Source organism: Cololabis saira, chromosome 22 (genome assembly GCF_033807715.1).
Source record: "Cololabis saira isolate AMF1-May2022 chromosome 22, fColSai1.1, whole genome shotgun sequence".
Taxonomy (NCBI): Eukaryota; Metazoa; Chordata; class Actinopteri; order Beloniformes; family Belonidae; genus Cololabis; species Cololabis saira.
The window spans coordinates 3,759,552-3,768,465 of record NC_084608.1 but is presented as its reverse complement, the minus strand read 5'-3'; the positions used below and the strand labels follow the sequence as shown (position 1 = coordinate 3,768,465).

Sequence of the window (8,914 nt, the reverse complement as noted above, 5' to 3'; positions counted from 1 at the left end):
CTGTTTCAAGTAAATTTTCACTTGAAATAAGTAGAAAAATCTGCCAGTGGGACAAGATTTATCTTCTTATTACAAGCAAAGAAATCTTGTTCCACTGGCAGATTTTTCTACTTATTTCAAGTGAAAATCTACTTGAAACAGGTGAAAATTGTTGTTTTTTCCAGTGATGAGTCTTGTTTTAAGTGTAATGAGATTTTTTTTACTAAAATGAGACATTTTAACTAGAAATAAGACAAATATTCTTGTTAAGATTGTGAGTTTTTGCAGTGATCCATTGTACTTATCCTGTGAAGGACAGAGTCATATTGATAAGTTTAGAAAAGTGTTTTTTATTGTTGTGTTTTGATGTATTTGATGTAAGCCCAGTGGATATTTAAAGCTTACAGAAGGCTGCATTTAACTGCTGCTATGTCATTCCTGCAGTATTTCTGCAGCTGTTTTTATAGGATTTTAATAGTCTTTTTAGTCTTTTAAAATATTTTAAAACAAAGTCCGTTTTTATCAGTGGCCCCCTCCCTGCACAGTCTCACGGAACTCAAAATCTTGAGTTTTTCACAAAACTTGGTCAGCCTGCCCCTCCTCCAACTACAAATCCCACAATCCCCTGCAGGGATCTGTCCAGCGGCCTCTGACTGACAGCTGTTTGGAGTGGGGGTGGAGGTTTAATCTGTGTGGGTGGAGCCTGATGTGACCGAGGAAAAAACAATAATCCATCAGAACAACAGACAGAGACAGAGGAGGAAAAGAGGACTGCACGGGAGCACTTTCACCATCACCATCTTCATCATCATCATCACTATCATCATCATCAGTGAGGCGTCTGAACACCTGCACAGGTAAATCACATGTCTACATCTGCTGGATGATGAATCCTCCATGTGTCTCAATCCCATCCTTCTGGTCTGACCTGCTAACATCACTCTCATCAACCAAACTGTTTGTACATGTATGTGTTTGTGTGTGTGTGTGTGTGTTTGTGGCCTAAAATCTCCCCCCCCCCCCCCCCCCCCCCACTCCAAACACACACACACACACACACACACACACGACTGGTCTCCAACCATGGTAACGGTTCTGACTCTAGTGGTTATGGTGATGACTTCAGCAGCTCAGAAGTGTTTTCTGCCTTACAGGACTGTCTCAGAAAATTAGAATACTGTTATTTTCTGTAATGCAATTACAAAAACAAAAATGTCATACATTCTGGATTCATTACAAATCAACTGAAATATTGCAAGCCTTTTATTATTTTAATATTGCTGATCATGGCTTACAGTTTAAGAAAACTCAAATATCCTATCTCAAAAAATTAGAATATTCTGGGAATCTTAATCTTAAACTGTAAGCCATGATCAGCAATATTAAAATAATAAAAGGCTTGCAATATTTCAGTTGATTTGTAATGAATCCAGAATGTATGACATTTTAGTTTTTTTAATTGCATTACAGAAAATAAAGAACTTTATCACAATATTCTAATTTCCTGAGACAGTCCTGTATATCAATTTACCTGGAACGTCAGCAGCAAACTATTTTTATTCCAAAAGAAGCAAGTGGAAACCCACGTGAAGTATTTGAATAAATGTACTTTTGTAAATGTAAAGGATGTGTTTCCAGTAAAAATATCCTTTATTTGTTTTTTCTACCATCTCATGGGGTGTGTACCTTCTAACAAACTGCGTCATTGTCATTTTCAGGAGTGGTTTATTCAGGTTTTGTAAGGTTTTGTTATGATAATATGAAGTCCTATAAACCTGTACTTGAACCAAGAGCCCAGAGCCTTAGCTGTTGTTTGCTGTCAGGGCCCTGAGCAGTACCCACTCATACCCCCTTTTCCACCAAACCGGTTCCAGAGCTGGTTCTGGTTCACACGGAGGTTTATAATCCAGGTGCCATAAAGTAAAAATCCAGTCCAGCCGTTGTTCCAACCATCACTAAACCAGCTCCTCTGCAGGTAGATGGTAGGTCTTTAGTGAAAACCCCTGTTCTAAATGTACAGGCTGATCCAGAAACATGGCAGGGTTTTTACTTTATGGCACCTGGATTATACACCTCTGGAATGTGCTTTAATGTTGTTGTTTTTTTACTAAATCAAAAATAGTTTTGAATCAATCTTAAATCAAGAACAATTTTGAAATGGGGTCAGTCTCAAAGCACCATTAGTCAAATAATTTTCTTTACATTAAGCTGATATTTGCTCATTAAAACATGTACCTGTGGATCAGCCAGTACATTTAAAACAGGTGTTTTCACTAACGACCATCTACCTGCAGAGGAGCTGTGTGGCAGGGTGGAGGAGCAGCAATCACTCAGGTGATGGGTCACAGCTGTGTCCCATCAACCTCTCCACCCTGCCGGCCTTGATAAGGCAGGGCTGCTCCGGGAGAGGGGGCTGCTTGTGCACGTGTGGCGGTGATTGCAAATAAAATGTTCTTGCACTGAAACTCCGTGTCCTCTCTATCCTGTCGGTCGGGCCCCCGTAGCTCTCGCCCTGTTACAAGCTGGTTTAGTGACCGGTTGGAACAACTTCTGGACTGGATTTTTACTTTATGGCACCTGGATTATACACCTCTGGATTCACAACTCGTTCAATTTGGGAACCAGCTGAGAACCGGTTTGTTTTTCCACAGCTCGGATGCTAAGGGGAGCCACGTCTTTACGTCGCTGCAAACATCAGTTACATCGCTGTGTTTGCATTTGGCCCGAAATCTGAAGCAACAACAACGTATTTGCTCTAATACGGCCTTGGTCCGCGTAGCACCTCCATGTGTGTGAAGCTGGGCCCCCACCCCACGCAAAACTCACTGAAAATATTCTCAATCGTTTGTGCTGAGTTAGTGCTGGTTTGTGCAGAAAGACATTTTCGTTGGTGCTGCTTTAGTTTTTAAGATATCACGTTATGTTTCAAAGGTCATTCTAAGTTCACGCAGCCCCCACGACTTTGTCCAAAACTCACGCAAGTTCCTGAACAGGTATTTTAAACTTGAGTTTAGAAACTTGATCATATTTTAACTACTGATTTTATCTATTGCACTTTGTTCTTTTTTCCTTTTTGTTTGAATTTTAAATCTGGCTTTTTATTTTCTGCTATGTAACGTTTTAATGTCTCTGTGAAGCACCTTGCCTTGCCTTACCGACCACTAGGGTCCGGATCCAACGGTGAGTTAAAGATCTAACAGAAAATAGTAGGAAACGGACATTTGATGTTGTGGTTTTATGAATGAACCACTGCCTGGCTGTGAAATATTAGCTCAGTAACAGCTGCTTGGCCAGAAACCTTTCCTCACTGGCTGATTGTTGTGTCCAAGCTTTCCTTCTCAGGTCAGTAACGGATACTTTCTCATTTCTCTTTGCATGGATCCTCCCTGTTTGCTCTGGTGAGTAACACACACACACACACACACACACACACACCTACACACACGCTCTAAAAAAAGCGGCTTCAATATTTGTACTTCATGGTTTTGTTTTGATCAGACAATTTGAGGTTTTAGAAAAGATGTTATGGCTGTGAACTCCAACTTTTTTCAAACCGTTGTAGTCGATATCTGCTAGTCTTGTAGTCGATATCTGATAATCTTGTGGTCGATATCTGATAATCTTGTGGTCGATATCTGATAATCTTGTGGTCGATATCTGATAATCTTGTGGTCGATATCTGATAATCTTGTGGTCGATATCTGATAATCTTGTGGTCGATATCTGATAATCTTGTGGTCGATATCTGATAATCTTGTAGTCGATATCTGATAATCTTGTGGTCGATATCTGCTAGTCTTGTAGTCGATATCTGATAATCTTGTAGTCGATATCTGATAGTCTTGGCAGCATTAGCAATGGCTTCAACAGTCCATGTTTTTACTGGGTCTGGGGCTTTTATAGCTGAGCTTTGCTCAACTTCATGTAAATGAGGGCGTCAACGTGAGGCACTCATACAATTAAAGTAGACGTCACTCTCTCCGTCATTGAAATGAGAAATTTCAGGGGTCCGTGGAACGTGAATGGGGGAGGGTATTTTCAGTCAACATTTTCTGTAACAGCTGTAAATGATATGATCAATAACAGAGAGGCATGTATCTAGTTAGGCAGCCCCCCCTCCCTCACTTCCCTCCTCTCTGCCATTCCCACACACACACTTAGGGTCGCCAACCGTCCCTTGAAAAACGGAATCGTCCTGTATTTATAAACTAAAGTTCGTCCTGTATGGAGCTGAAAAGGGACGCACTTTGTATTACTGTGAGAGTCAAAAAATAGTCATAAAATACCAATGGCATTGAGCTGTTGAGTTTATAAGTTATTTTCTGTTTTATTACAACTGTAGCTACAGTCATGGCCTTTGAGGCACAAATATGTTTACACGTTTTCTACAGACTTTCTGTTTGCACTTTTGTTATTGCACTAAAAATGTGCACTATTACAGGATGGATGCTCTTTCTTTCAATTGTTTTATATTAATTTATACAAGTTTAAGTTAAGCAGGACAGGTTTCTGTTTAAGAAAGATACTTATTTTATTCAGTTCATTTTGTTATTTTGTATTAAAGTGAATTGCTGGATAATAATTTGTTTTCCATGTGTTCATGACATTCAAAAATATGCATCTAATTCAATTCAAGTTCGAGTCAAATAGTTAAAAAATGGTTTCACTCACAAAAAAAGGGGCTAAAGAAAATCACCACGCCAGGAAGGGTGAAGGCACACACACACACACACACACACACACACACACACACACACACACACACACACACACACACACACACACACACACACACACACACACACACACACACATTCATTTTGAATCGTGTTGTTTAATGACAGACGGGGATTAGAGATGGAGCGGCAGAAACATCGCCCTCAGACCAGTTTATCTGTCAGAATAATCACTCAGCTGCACATTACTGACACAGACGGGGCGGCTTTTGGGATTCTGGATGAGTGTGAGGTTCGGGGGTACTGATCTTTTTTTTTTTTATTACTTTATTTAGCACAAAGAATGTACAGATCAAGGCAGGGTGAAAAATGGATCAAATTAGGAAATAATTACAGCAACAGGGACAAAAGCACAGGGACAGCAAGGTACAATAAAATCAAAAGAGCAAGGACTGAGTTATGGATGATACAGTTTCTTGGCAACCCCTTTCATATTATCAATCTTTTTCCATAGATTTAAAGTAGTTGGTAGTTGGTGGGGGTACTGGTCATTCTCCTTTCCGTTTTCACTTCAAACCAACTTGTAACTTTTTTTTCTTTTCTTTCAATTCTTTTATTTGTGTCAAAGGTTCATTATAAAACAAACATGGCAAATATACATTCCATATAAATACATTTGTAATCGAAACGAGGTTGATAAAGGGAACAGTAGATTGGACACTGTATGTAAACTTCAGAATAAAGTGTGTAGAGATTGAATGTCCCATGACAATTATACAGTATTATAATATGAAAATAAGGTACAAATAATAATAAATAAATTAAATACATGACATTTAAGTAAAATAACACAACAAGGTCCATCATACAAGGGGTAAGTAATGATATCAGTCTTCTAAACCAGTGGGAAAATATCTTAACACTTCATGCATATTTTGGGCTTTTGTTTCAGTTAATAGTTTTAAAGATTTTAAATATAATGCAAATTCATTTTAAAAAACAACACATTTGGGGGATGACTTTAAATATCTATTTTTACAAATAAAGAATGTGGCTAAACAGCTATACATTACAACAGAGCTGATTTCCTTTGTTTTGTAATAAGCACCACACCACACGAAAAAAAAATATGGTCCGTAGTCTCTGTGTCATTTTCACAGAATGAACAAATATTATCATCAAAACCAAAACCAAATCAAAACTTGGAACATCGCACAGCTCTAAAGGTTGATTTATGGTTCCGCGTTACACCAACGCAGGCCCTACGGCGTAGATTTAACGCAGAACCATAAATCAGGCTTAAAGGAGCTTGAGGCAGGATTGAGGCAGGATTTATGAAAAAAAATTGTATACGTTTTAAGTTTTCTAGTAATAATGTCAGATGAAGCGTTCCAAACCAAAAAGAATGATCCCTCTAGTGTATCTCTCCGTTGCCTTGAACAGGCTGTGTGCTGCAAAATGTGCTGCAATTCGGAGTCCGAATTTCCCGCGCTGTCCTGTGGATGTGACGTCACATGACGCTGCATGCACGTTCTCCCCGTTCTCCCGTGCCGGCTTCACTGTTGGCTGCAGTACCCCCAACGGCCGTCGTGGTGAAGGGTGACGCTAGAGAGTCTCATTTCTTAAAAGGAGCCTCATGCTCCTTTAAAGAGAACGTGCACGTCGACGCGCCAAATGAACGCAGGATACGCGTGACGTCATCGATGCGTACGCGCTCTGAACTGCAAGTATAACTGAGCCCTTAGGGCTCAGTTATACTTGCAATAACTGAAACAAAAGCACAAAATATGCATGAAGTGTTAAGACATTTTCCCACTGGTTTAGAAGACTGATATCATTACTTACCCCTTGTATGATGGACCTTGTTGTATTATTTTACTTAAATGTCATGTATTTATTTTATTTATTATTGTTTGTACCTTATTTTCATATTATATTACTGTATAATTGTCATGGGACATGACAATTGTCAATCTCTACACACTTTATTCTCAAGTTTACATACAGTGTCCAATCTACTGTTCCCTTTATCAACCTCGTTTCAATTACAAATAAAGCGTAAATAAATAAAGCGAAGGATTTTATCCTTCCCAACTTCAATTTCTAGAGATAATACAGGACTGTCTCAGAAAATTAGAATATTGTGATAAAGTCCTTTATTTTCTGTAATGCAAAAATGTCATACATTCTGGATTCATTACAAATCAACTGAAATGTTGCAAGCCTTTTATTATTTTAATATTGCTGATCATGGCTTACAGCTTAAGAAAACTCAAATATCCTATCTCAAAAAATTAGAATATTCTGGGAATCTTAATCTTAAACTGTAAACCATAATCAGCAATATTAAAATAATAAAAGGCTTGCAATATTTCAGTTGATTTGTAATGAATCCAGAATGTATAACATTTTTGTTTTTTGAATTGCATTACAGAAAATAAAGAACTTTATCACAATATTCTAATTTTCTGAGACAGTCCTGTGTAACATCTGGCATGTTTTTACAAAACAAAGGAAATCAGCTCTGTTGTAATGTATAGCTGTATAGCCACATTCTATATTTGTAAAAATAGATATTTAATGTCATCCCCCAAATGTGTTGTTTTTTTAAATGAATTTGCATTATATTTAAAATCTTTAAAACTAATAACTGAAACAAAAGCCTAAAATATGCATGAAGTGTTAAGATATTTTCCCACTGGTTTAGAAGACTGATATCATTACTTACCCCTTGTATGATGGACCTTGTTGTGTTATTTTACTTAAATGTCATGTATTTAATTTATTTATTATTGTTTGTACCTTATTTTCATATTATAATACTGTATAATTGTCATGGGACATTCAATCTCTACACACTTTATTCTCAAGTTTACATACAGTGTCCAATCTACTGTTCCCTTTATCAACCTTGTTTCGATTACAAATATATTTGTATGGAATGTATATTTGCCATGTTTGTTTTATAATGAACCTTTGACACAAATAAAAGAATTGAAAGAAAAGAAAAAAAAGTTACAAGTTGGTTTGAAATGAAAACGGAAAGGAGAATGACCAGTACCCCCTTCAAACATGATCAACCTGGTGATTATTTGGGGTAAATCTCATATTCACACTTGTAAGTGGAGTGGAAATACTCCCTCCTTTACTATATTCTTTTTTTTACCAACTACTTTAAATCTATGAAAATGCAACAGCTCCGACGCAGCGTGCGTCATGACGTCACCAACGCTGCCCCGCATTTTAGAAAGGAAAAGAGGAGGAGAGCCGACCGACCGACCGGCACCGGGACACTGGGACACTGGGAGACTGAGCGTCCTCCGCGAGGACAGGTAAGATGCAGATCTGCTCCTGATGGAGTTATCGATACCTGATCCCTGATCAGCTCGCTGATCACACCGGAACTATTGATCAGAGCATCATTGATCCCTGCAGCTCTGAGCGCGTGTGTTTGCGCGCGTCCTCCGCACACACAGGACACTCCCGACTGCAGTCCCGAGTCCCTGCGCGCGCGCGCGGGCGCGTGCATGTGTGTGATGGACCATCTCAGGCTCACGTGCGCGCGGACGTACTGTAGAAAGCCTGCGCGCGCGCGTGATCCCCGTCCGTTCCCGATGATGCTGAGTCAGCTGTTCAGGTGATGGAGGAGAGGAAGAGCAGCATCCTCTCCATCACCCCCACCCAGGGGCGCGGCCGCAGCTTCCGGCCCGGCCTGCGTCTGACCTGGGCACCACGTGACCTGAGCACCACGTGACCCGAGCAGGAGCAGGAGCCTCCTCATCACCTTCAGAGCTGCAGAATGCAGACCCATAGACATAATATACCTGTATGTCTGTGTGCAGACCTCCATCATGGACTGCACTGATCTGGCCCCTACAGAAGAGTATTAGGGCCAGGCAGGAGAAAAATAAAAAATAATGTTTTAGGGGAGGAAGATTTTTTTTTCATTATGCACTTTGAGAAAAAAGTCGAAATGTCGAGAAAAAATTTGAAATGTCGAGATTAATGTTGAAGTACAATTTCAAGAAAAAAGTCGAGATGTTGAGAAAAAAGTCGAAATGTCGAGATTAATGTTGAAGTACAATTTCAAGAAAAAAAACGAAATGTTGAGAAAAAAGTCAAAATTTTGTGAATAAAGTTGAAATGTTGAGAAAAAAGGCGAAATTTCGACTTTATAGGGCTTGGTCACCAAGGTGCATTCTTGGACGTGTTGGCAGCCTCGTAAGTGTAAACAAACCGCAGTGTAGTAGCAGTGTGGT

General features: G+C 39.3%; 1 protein-coding gene across 7 annotated transcripts in view; it reads left to right on the top strand.

The window, feature by feature from the left end:
* Positions 1-3,329: 3,329 nt before the first annotated feature.
* The window catches only part of epb41l3a (erythrocyte membrane protein band 4.1-like 3a), a 76,905-nt gene continuing 71,320 nt past the window's right edge, over positions 3,330-8,914 (top strand). For 6 of the 7 annotated variants that reach the window (XM_061712989.1, XM_061712992.1, XM_061712991.1 and 3 more), the window contains exon 1: positions 7,906-7,987. The gene's annotated coding sequence lies outside the window, so the exon portion shown is untranslated. Of the gene's footprint in view, positions 3,378-7,905; positions 7,988-8,914 lie in introns of those variants that run through there. The other variant, XM_061712988.1, reaches the window with a different exon arrangement.